The sequence below is a fragment of the Megalopta genalis genome, unplaced genomic scaffold (genome assembly GCF_051020955.1).
Source record: "Megalopta genalis isolate 19385.01 unplaced genomic scaffold, iyMegGena1_principal scaffold0098, whole genome shotgun sequence".
NCBI classification, from domain to species: domain Eukaryota; kingdom Metazoa; phylum Arthropoda; class Insecta; order Hymenoptera; family Halictidae; genus Megalopta; species Megalopta genalis.
Genome location: NW_027476167.1, coordinates 154673 through 165589, shown reverse-complemented (window position 1 = coordinate 165589; position 10917 = coordinate 154673). Strand labels below are relative to the sequence as shown.

The 10917-nt window shown below is 34.7% G+C and overlaps 1 long non-coding RNA gene across 1 annotated transcript; it reads left to right on the top strand.

Annotated features, from left to right (window-relative positions):
* Positions 1–350: 350 nt before the first annotated feature.
* Positions 351–7482, top strand: LOC143262215 (uncharacterized). Its single transcript, XR_013036115.1, has 2 exons — positions 351–568; positions 5761–7482. It is a non-coding gene; the product is annotated as an uncharacterized LOC143262215 (long non-coding RNA).
* The last annotated feature ends 3435 nt before the right edge of the window (positions 7483–10917 follow it).

The following is a 10917-nucleotide window of genomic DNA, read 5'->3' as shown; positions in this document are numbered from 1 at the left end:
AACACTGCATGTCACATATTTTCACTTTCGAGATGTTTGTCCTTTAAAGTTCTGGCCACCAATTCCTTTCTTGGTTTTCCATTTATTGAGCTCATCGTATTTGCATAAACTGAAATTTCTTGAAATTGTAACATGTTGTGGTATTCTCTACAGTCACTGAATTATGCCGCGAGATCTAGGACGCTCGGAGCGTGGGCTGAGTCGAATGGTGGCGGCCCTGAGCAACGGCGGGTGCGCGTAGGGTTTGTGCGTCGTGCCGAGCCGTGAGTCTGGGGAGTGGGGAATGCCTCGCTTCTGGCTGAGGAAGCGATTTGCCGAGAACGAGGATCATTGTCGCGTAGACCGTAGCATTGGGTGTTTGGAAGAAATAATTGTAACTCTGATAATTCGAGCCGAGATTAATTCATACGGAATGAAGGAAGATAGCCGCTAAAGACCATAGGGCAGCAGGCGAAATAATAAAGGACAGTGCTGGCAACAACTGGCAGCGACCGTTCTAAAGATATGTCAAGACTAGTGACCGGCCGGGAGCCGCATTCGTAACTGGGAATTTCTGATCGGTTTTTCGGTAAGTCTCATTATCAGTAAGAATTTCTTCATTTACATTTCGATGGCTCGGACACCTTCTCTCGGCTGGCCTAATTATTCGCCAGTGCGAATTATTACACGCACATGCGTTACGCATATGGCGTCTCGAGGAAGCTTGCGAAACTGGAAGCACTTGTTTTCCACGTGGGAAATCGGTTCTTGCGGATATATGGCGTCGCGGCCATATATACCATTTTAGGTAGAATATCACTGTGACACGATCTTAGGGACTATTTGCGACCGTCTCGAATATTTTATAGCGACTCCTATTAATATTCGGACTACTTTTAAAACGCCATAACTTGCTTAGAACTGGACTGAACAACTTGAATTTTGTTATTGTTTAGAATGATTAAAGAAAATAATATATGACGAAATATATATAACGAAGATTTAAGAAATGCATTTCGTACATCTCGGTAATTTATATGCATGTTGAAAATTTCAGCGGAATCGGTTGACTTTGGTATAAGCGGTAAACAATTAAAGATCGCAAAAATCGCAGTTTTGTCCTGATTTTTAATATTTCTGTCCAATAATTGTGAGAAAGTTGCTGTTTTAAAATTTGTTTAATGCTCGTAACTATGACCTTGCGTTAACTGATTTCGATGAAATTTTCGGCATGCATGTAACTTATCGAGATCTACTATACGTATTTTTTTTAATTTTCGTTATAGACTTAGAAAAGTTAAAAAACGAGAGTTTTTTAGTTTGTAACTGGTAGGTTTATTTTAAGTGCTCACCTTTTCCCACCTCTTTATACACTGCGTTCCACTCTCTTTTCTTACGATGTTTCTCATATATTTTCTTTGCAATATGTAAGCTTATTTTCTAATAAAATGTCGCTTTATGGGCATGTCTTGTATTTATTTCTTTATTTCTAGATATCTGAAACTGTTTCTTAAATTGTTTAACGTAAGTATTGTATAACATACTGTGTAGCGTACCTGATTATACATTCACTTCAGGTTGATCCTCTATAACTTGAGATATTATTTTATTGTCGTTAAGAATATGAAATCCTTTATCATTTCCATATTTTTAATCACATTTTCTATATCGCACTCTACGCAGTGCGAAATGCACCTTGCGACATTATACATATAACTTTGTGATTACGGTTTGTTCGCTATCTGATCTTTCATGCAAAGATGAATTACTTTCACCCACTTTTAGAAGCTGTTATTCATTTTTATTCCTCTATTCATGTTTGCTGCATCATCTTCTTTGCATTTTAATATGTTATCTTTATAATTTTTTTATGATATATACAGTAAATCTACCAATGTTATATTTACGAGACAAGGAATTAATTGTTTCTGAAGCGTCTATTAATTTCAAATTTTTCTTCAATACAAAGCACCACTCTTTTTCTCTTTTCGTTTGATTTGTGTGAAGACGTAATGAGAATATAGTTTCTGGACGAATCACATAGATACAAGTAACTGAATTAAATCATTACTTATCTTACATTCTATGCAGGAAGACTATGCTAGAATTTCTAACTAAGAAACAAAAACAGTGTTTTGTATAATGGGTATGTCGCGTAGACTGGAGTTGGATAAGAGGAGCATCGTTCCTGACATCCAATTGTTGGTAACGGGTTACTATGTTGGATAAACATAGTCCAGATAAACGGTGTTTTACTAGTTCTTGTACTAGTTCTTCTATCATTAGTATTTATTTAAGATCGATGTCGTTTTTAAATCTCTATTTTATACGATTTTATGATTTGTTTATAGTATGTTTTTTTTTGTTGCAACTTGAATGTCCGAATTATATATAATATATATTATATATTATCAAATATTTCAAGATTTAATGAAAAGTATTTATTTAATATAATGTTTTACAAGTACTGTATAAATAAGGATTCGGACCTTATTTAAGGTCCTATGCATATAAACTGTGAATCGTTTAATAGAGTTCGATGATGTACCTGCGCTGATGTCTGTTTTTGAGTTGAAGTAAATTACCTCTCAGATGTTACACCAACAGAACTTTTATGATTTTCATTATTTTTATCGGTTTCTTTGCTTTTGTTACATGCTCCACTGCCATTAGCTTTATCTGTTTTTTCTGCTTCTTCTTCAACGCTACTACTATTGTCAATAACTATTATCTTGTCATTATTAAAGGGTTTTACCGGTCTATTAGCGAATAATGTTTGCATCTATAAAATAGCATGCGATTATTCAATCTGTCAAATGTAATAGTATATTATCATTTTTAAATGAGTTTGTTTGCAAGTATACATATACTTCTGTCTTTTCTTTTTGTGCTTCCTCCTTTCTCTTATCACAATAATTTTTAATTTCTTTCCTGATATTTCCAATATCTGCTGTTGTTCCACTAGTTTCCAAACATGGCACAAGTTCTTTTATTTCACGGCTATATGTAAAGAATTAATAGTAACAATACAATCGAGCTTATAATGGCAAATCAATATTTTGAAATATTACATTGTATATGCTTTACCTGTGTAGGTTATTAAAAGCGTTAGTCTTATTTTTGTTAACAAATTTACCTAATTCTTTATTTAGATCATTCACTGTTAGTATTGTTCATAGGTTTTTATTTTCATCCAAACTGAAGTGTCTTTTTAGTTTTGCTTGTATATGGTTTCCACAAAACCTTAATTCTCCTAATTAAAAAACCAAACAAATTTTACCTTCGAGCACCTTGTAGAATATCGCAATCTTTGTTTACCTCAGTATAGCCCATAATGTCAGCCGTATCCTGGAGTTAATCACTAATACCGTCAAAATCAAACGACGATCGCTTCGTACCGGAACTTCTTGTTTTACAGAATATTTGATAATATTTATTTGACAGCACACACTTAAAAAAGTCACGAAGATAATTATATGTATGTATTCGTGTCTGTGTATGTACAACGATGTTGTTGTGATCTAAAGTATTTATTTAAATATAATGTTTTACTATATAAACAAGGATTCGGACCTGAACAAACTAATTTGGATCGTTGGTTTCCAAACAATTCTTTGCAAATATTATCTTTCATTTCTTTTTTAATTTATACTTTTTTAATTATAATCCTATTCTACTGTTATTATTATTATCATTATGTATATGTATTTTTAAGACTATTATATTCTTACAATAAGTGGTCTAATTTCCTCCCTATCCGCCTATCTTATCCGTTATGTTTTTGTCCGTGATTACTTATCCAACCCTTTTTCTCGACACTGTTTCCTCTGGTTCGGTTTGGATTTCTTGGTTTTTGGTCTTTTCGACCCTGGTCTGGGTAGCTCTTCCCGTGCATGTTTTTCTTTATCCCGATTTGAAATTTTTAGAAAAATACATCTTCCTGTCATGGTTATGTTAAATATGTTATGTTAAATTATGTTCAATTAAATAATCTTAGCAGATCTCCGTTTGCGTAAATGCCTCAGTGAACATTCTGGTAATAAATGTTGGTTGTTCAAACTACTACGTTCAATTGGCTCTAACTATTTATGACGATGATTTATGGATTATATGTGTTTTTCTTTATATATATGTGTGTGTGTTGCTGTTAACGGTCATGAGTGACCACACTGAGTGACCACATCAATGGCCTTGCAAATTTTTAATTGCTGTAATGTCTCTAGTTACATTTCGAAATATATATTCTTCGATGCATTCTCGGCATCGACTAGCGTTTGATGTTTCCAGGATTACAGAACCATATCCTTCACAATGACAGTCTGCCTCACTTATGTGGTTTCCTGCGATGGTATGCCAGCAGCCTTCAGGAAATAATTCTCTTTCTTCTGCTGCCACTCGAGACCAACATTTTTCACACAATTTGTATTTTTCAGCTTCAAACACGAGTTGCATTTTCTTTATACATTGGCATATTAAGAGATCCTCGTGCACCTCTGGATAACACTGTCCGACACGATTTTTGGGTTCCTATAGCCACTATGAAATTCTTGTATAGCTTCACTCCCTGAACAAGAATCCGGAAACCGAATTCCTCCATCACCCTCAGTTTTTTAAATAAACGAACTTTTGTAAAAACCCAAAATTTTCGACAAAAATGAGGTATTGCATGGAAAGTACAAACGTTAGAAAGTTCTAATTGGTGTTAAAAGATAAAGGAGAGCTTCCCGAATATAGTGGCATGCAATTTATTAATTGTTTCTTCGTTAAATATATATTTAAATATTTATTTAATTATATGGCGTAGAAGCCAAAATTATACTAGTGTTAGAATACTTTCGTTACCAACTCCAAATACTCTGGTGTGATTTTTTGTGTGAAATATATCACAGTTTGGTGATTGTTATCCACAGAAATATGTAAAAAAGAAACAGAACATTGAAGTACTAAAAAAAATTCAAATATTATTTACGAAAAGTGGGTGCCCCATTGGATCCCTCCATCGGTGTTGATTACCCATAGCCTCGGCCCTGTCGGACAGAGAGAAGCGAGCAGCGAAGCACATGGCGGCAAAATATCGTGTACATGTTGCCGACGAACATTTTCTCGATCTACTCAAAGTGTACATCGTTCCGACACTTCTATCGGGCGGTTTCTTCTTCAGAAATGTCTACAGAATCCGATCCTGGGTAGAGTTTTCGTGCTGAACAAAGAGCTTTTCGTAAAAATACAAAAATATTGTGCAGAAACTGCGCACGTCGACACTTTTTTAAACTTTGACATTAATTTATCGCTGTTTAGGACCAGAAACAATTAATAAATTGCATGCCACTATATTCGGGAAGCTCTCCTTTATCTTTTAACACCAATTAGAACTTTCTAACGTTTGTACTTTCCATGCAATACCTCATTTTTGTCGAAAATTTTGGGTTTTTACAAAAGTTCGTTTATTTAAAAAACTGAGGATGATGGAGCAATTCGGTTTTCGGATTCTTGTTCAGGGAGTGAAGCTCTACAAGAATTTCATAGTGACTATAGGAACCCAGAAAAAAAGTTTGATTTTGTCGGGCAGTGTAATCAGCGGGATTTACTTCATCCTGAAAGTGATTCCAATTTTTAATTTGTGTCGGACGAACTATCGAAGACGAAGGAGTGTTTTAATTTATTCTGATGTTTCGCGATTAGGTGTCCGGTCGCATCTGTTTTTAAGATTGCATTATTTATATCCGACATCTACTATCTCGTATGGCCCGATGTAACGTGGATCGAATTTACTTGTTTCAGATTCTTTTTACACATGGACGTATTACTCCACCATAAGCTATGTCGGATTAGCTCACTTATCGTAATATAGCTTGTTACGTAATCAAATAAGATCCAAAAGTCGGCCTATTCTTTTCTGAGGGGAACGCACTACTGGCTGTTTCGTGGTTTTCCCGAAGATTAATTCGTAGGGTGTGAAATTCGTAGCTTCGTGAACGGAGGTATTTATATGAAATCATGGCAAATGGTAAGTAGAGGTCCCATTCTTCATATGACTCGATGTGTTGTTTTAGATATTCTGTTAATACAATATATGGCTCCTTTTTAACGATCCATCTCGGCAACATGTAGCATTAGTTTCCCAAGAAACTAATGCTTACATCTATCAAAATGGATTTTGCTGTCCCACGTATTGCAATGAAATGACTCGCGGACGCGTCAGCTATTATCATGGCTTTAATATCTGATAAAGCAACTGCTAACCAATACTTTTTTAAATTGTCTCGCATAGTTAAAATGTAGCGATTTCCATTGATTGTTTTTGGAAGTAGTCCAAATGTGTCGATGGCAAGTTCGTCAAAAGGTTCCAGAGATATTGATATTTTTCTTTTAACCCTTTCGGTACGGAGGACCTGGCCGCGGTTATACATTCGTGGAACGAGGAAGTTTTCCGCGAGAGTGGTTGCACTGTCCGACAGCGTAAGTCGCGAAAACATGTTTTGCGGCATTCATAGAAATCTCGAGCGTGATTGACACTAAACTTTTCATTCGGACCGCGACATCGGTGACTGACGCGGAATTTAACGTGTTTGAAAAACATTTCTAAAATGTTTATACTGCTTTGTCGTAACTTAAACCAATCCTCGGCAGAAAACCGATTTCGACGGAATCTTATCTCGCGGGTCAGACGTAAGGACAGACAAAACAGGCATGGCGCTTAACGTTTTAAAATCATATCTTTTTCTTTACAGTACATTAATTAAAGTAAATGACATTGATATAAATAATATGGCCCAATATCACAAAATTAAAATAAAGAACAAAACTAATAGTGTAACATAATAAATAATAAAACTAATAGTGAAATATAATCAACGACAAAATTAATAGTGTAACTTGGTGTGATAGTTTTCGAAACAAGGGGAAACGCGCAAGCCCACATTACATTGTTCGCACTGATACTTGGATTCACGTCTCACACCACCGACTGATATATCGAAGGAAAATGTCCCCCTGTGAGCCTTGTGGGATAATTACTTCTTGACTTGCTGCACCGATGATATTCATGATTCTTGTGTGTTATTTTTCTAATATTTCCTTAATCAACTGAAGGTGAAATTTCGCCATTGAGATTTGTTTTTTTGTGGTGTGCTTATATAGGCAGTATGCGTTCCACACGCAAATGTCGATCAAGTGGAAAAAGAGAGTATTTGCGATACCACTTTAAACTTTTGCGAGTTGCATCGATAGTAATTATCACCATATCTGATTTATCGATTGTACCCATTGAAGAGTTATAATCTATTACGCATTTGGGCTTTAGAATAATTTCATTTTTTCTTGACTTCTTAGGTACTTCTGCAAATTCTGCAGTATGGATAGTGTGAAAAGCATATCAAATTTCTTTCTATCAAACCATTTCATTGCAAACAGATTTTCAGATGAGCGGAACACTGCCTCTTCTTTTTTCAATTTATCAGTTATTTTAAGCATCTCTTTCCGTCTTCTTTGCACAGTGCCACAAGCGTTCGTACTTTTTTCGTGGAGTAGGTTGAACAATATGGGACTGGAAAACCAGTTGTCCAGATAAATAGTATGGCCTTTGTTTAGAAAAGGTTGCAAAAGCGACATTACAATGTTCCCTGGCTTTCCAATATATTGATATTCGGTAGTTACAGTAGCACTAGCCCCACAATAAATGATTATATCTTGGATATAATCCGTCTTGCAGTCACAAAGTAGGAATGATTTTATATCAAACCTACTCCTTTTCGAGGGAATATATTGTTTAAACGAGAGACGGCCTTTGTAGAGGAGTAGACTTTCGTCTATACATAACCGCTGGTATGGCTGAAATGCATTGATAAAAAGATGTTCGTAGCATTTCCACTACTTCATTTATTTTGTGTAAACGATCGGCAGTGTGGCCGACTATGTTCGTAAAATGCAACATTTTCAATAATGAAAAGTAGCGATCTCTACTCATAATTTTACTGAAAATATCGCTTCGGAGAATCTTATCTTTAGACCAATATTCATTTAAGGATAACTTTTTGGTTCGCGTCATTAATAACGACGCAGCAATAAAACAATATAATTCATCCACTTCCATCCCTTCTGAAGCGTTCAAGTGATCTCTTTTGAGCTGTCGACACCGGTAATAGTTTGTTTTTTCCACAATAAATTTAACTAAATCTTTAGAAAAAAGCAGTCTGAAGCAATCCAAAATTCTCGACGAACGATTTAAATTGTTCCCTACTACTCCCGAAGGATGTGGCGTAAAATCATGAATTTTTGGACTAAGCTTCTTTGATGTCCATTTGATGCTAGAAGGAGTATCAATTCGTACTTCAGGCTCTTCTGCTTCTTCAGATACCGAGGTGCTAAGTACACGTGCTCGATTGTTCCCCGTTTTGCGAAATGCTAAATTATATTGATTTTCTTCATCAGAATCTCTTTTGGAATCAATGATTTCCTTTATTCATTGTTCTCCTTTCAAGCGTTTTACACTCATCCTGAAGGGAACTAAATTCAAATTGTAAGTTATACATTAAAAAAATTAACGATATAAGCAAACATTCCAATTTGTTTTTCGTAGCTTATCTATATATTATAAAACATATATAATTAAGGCACGCTATTGACTGTTACTAATTATATATTATAATGGAACGATTAGAACAGCCGGGAATTTTAAACACAGGATAGTAAAGTAATGTGTACTATAGAGAGTAATCATACCCACATAACTTTCCGTTGGTGCTGTTCACGGTGCTCACATAAAGTGCCCACATAACTTTCCGTGGATGCCGCCAATAGGCGGCGGTAGTACCGAAAGGGTTAATTGATTTAAGGTTTCCGTTACACCCTTGTGACCTGCGATTAATCTACTGCAAGCTTCTTCTATTAATTTTCATCGAATTTCATCTGCTGGTGTGACAATGTTATTCGTGTTCGTAGGTTGTGGCAAAACTGGGCTAATATCTGGTTCGTCTCCATCAGTTGAACTGCTGTTCTCCTGGGATTTAGATTCGCAATCAGGTATAGACTAAGTTATACTTGGTTCACTGATCTTGGCAGGTGAGATTATTGGTAGATGTAATGGCGTAGATGAGGCTCCTGGGAGATTGTAGATGTGTGGTGTTTGCATCATTGTTTCTTCTAATCTTGGCTTCGCCGTTATCACAGTTTCATCTATTGAATTGCGTTTGCAAAAGATGCTTGGGTCGTCGATTTGGTTATTTGGCTATTTGGGCGTTTGGCTCTCATCGAGAGTGTGGGTTGTGGATGTCTTAAATGAATTTAACACTGTCTTAAATTCCCACGTTTTCGACGTTATGTTCGACGTTCTTTTCCTGTGGCTGAATAATTATTCTTGAGCGAATTTAAAGTACGTGAAAGATAAGCTATGAAAAATATGTCAGGAATGTTCTTCGTATGTCACACTTCCAGTGAGCATTTTCTATGACTTCAATCAACTTTCTACTTAACATTATTAAAACCCCAGAGTAACCATGAGAAGAAAATAAAATAAAACATTTGTCTACAAACTCCTATTAAAATTTGGACGAAACACGCAATAGAAATTACAAAAATATTAGTTTGCATAATTGCCTAAGTATTCTCCATGTTTTTTATTATGTTGACTTATATGACTAGACATTTTCGGAATAATAGAGAATGTTACCTTTCATCTTTTGTAATACACTGGTTTATATACACTTGACTAAACCAATTTCACACTAACCGATGATTTTCGAAAAAGGATTTCATAATTTTGGTATTTTAAATAATGTTGTACACATAATAAATCATCTCATAGGTGTACTTTAAAAGTAGCTGAAAAAATTCTTTTTAATGATAATATAATAATTTAAATCTCTCTCTGTAGTTTCGGGAAAATACTCTTTATATTATACTATGTTGTAATACCACATAGTGTTTGTTTTAATTAGTTTTATTTAATCTGATCTTATTTTTGTTAATAAATATTTAGCGTTATTTATGAAACTTACATTTGTAGGATAGTAATGCATAAATGCGAGCTGAAAACGTGATCATTTTTTTATATCATTATACTCGAGGTAGGAAAGTTAATTCTTAATTCTATCAATTCAAATGAATTCTGCAGTATTTATGAAGTATTTTTTGTTTCCAATAGATCATTTTGGACATATGTTGCACAATGTAGTCATCCAGACGAGTTTTTCTATTTTTTCGATCGGATGTACAATTTACACATTTTTGTCCCGATGTCGCGTTCAGTGATGGTTCGTGAAATAAATTATTCGTAATAAGACTTAATTCTGTTTGTACTATGCACAGTATTGAACTATAAGAATTATACATATATCTGTTTGAACTGTTCAAACGAACACGGTAACATACAGTGTATTTGTATGTATGATAATAAGTTTGCTCGAAAAAATTTGAACGCAAATTGTTATATTAAGTTTAATGTACAATTCATAACTCCTACTATCGTATAGTTTAAAGCTAACGAGAAGGCTTTTGCGACGAACATGCCCGCACTGTTTATAGTCATCTCCTCGTCAAATCTGAATAGTGCATATAGCGGCATGAGTACGAATCATGCATAATTAAAGTGTGGATAGTAAAGTATTATTATACTACTTTCATGCTTACTATAGCGAAGACAACCTGCAAAATTGACATCACTTTTTTCATCACTTTTTTAAATCGTGGGTTTAAACATCAATGTAGAGTATTATCAGAATCTGAATCATAATGTTTTATGTGAAATATTATATAATAGAATGAACCATCTACATCTCACAGTTGTATGTATTTACGTAACCGGAGGATGAAGTTTTGGAAATATGTAGTACCCGGGAAGGCTCATAAAGTGCAGAAATAAGTTAAATGTTCGACAATTTCCAAAATTACTAGTTTGTTATTCTTCTCAAATTTCCAAATATGTTGCAAATGTATCTTTTC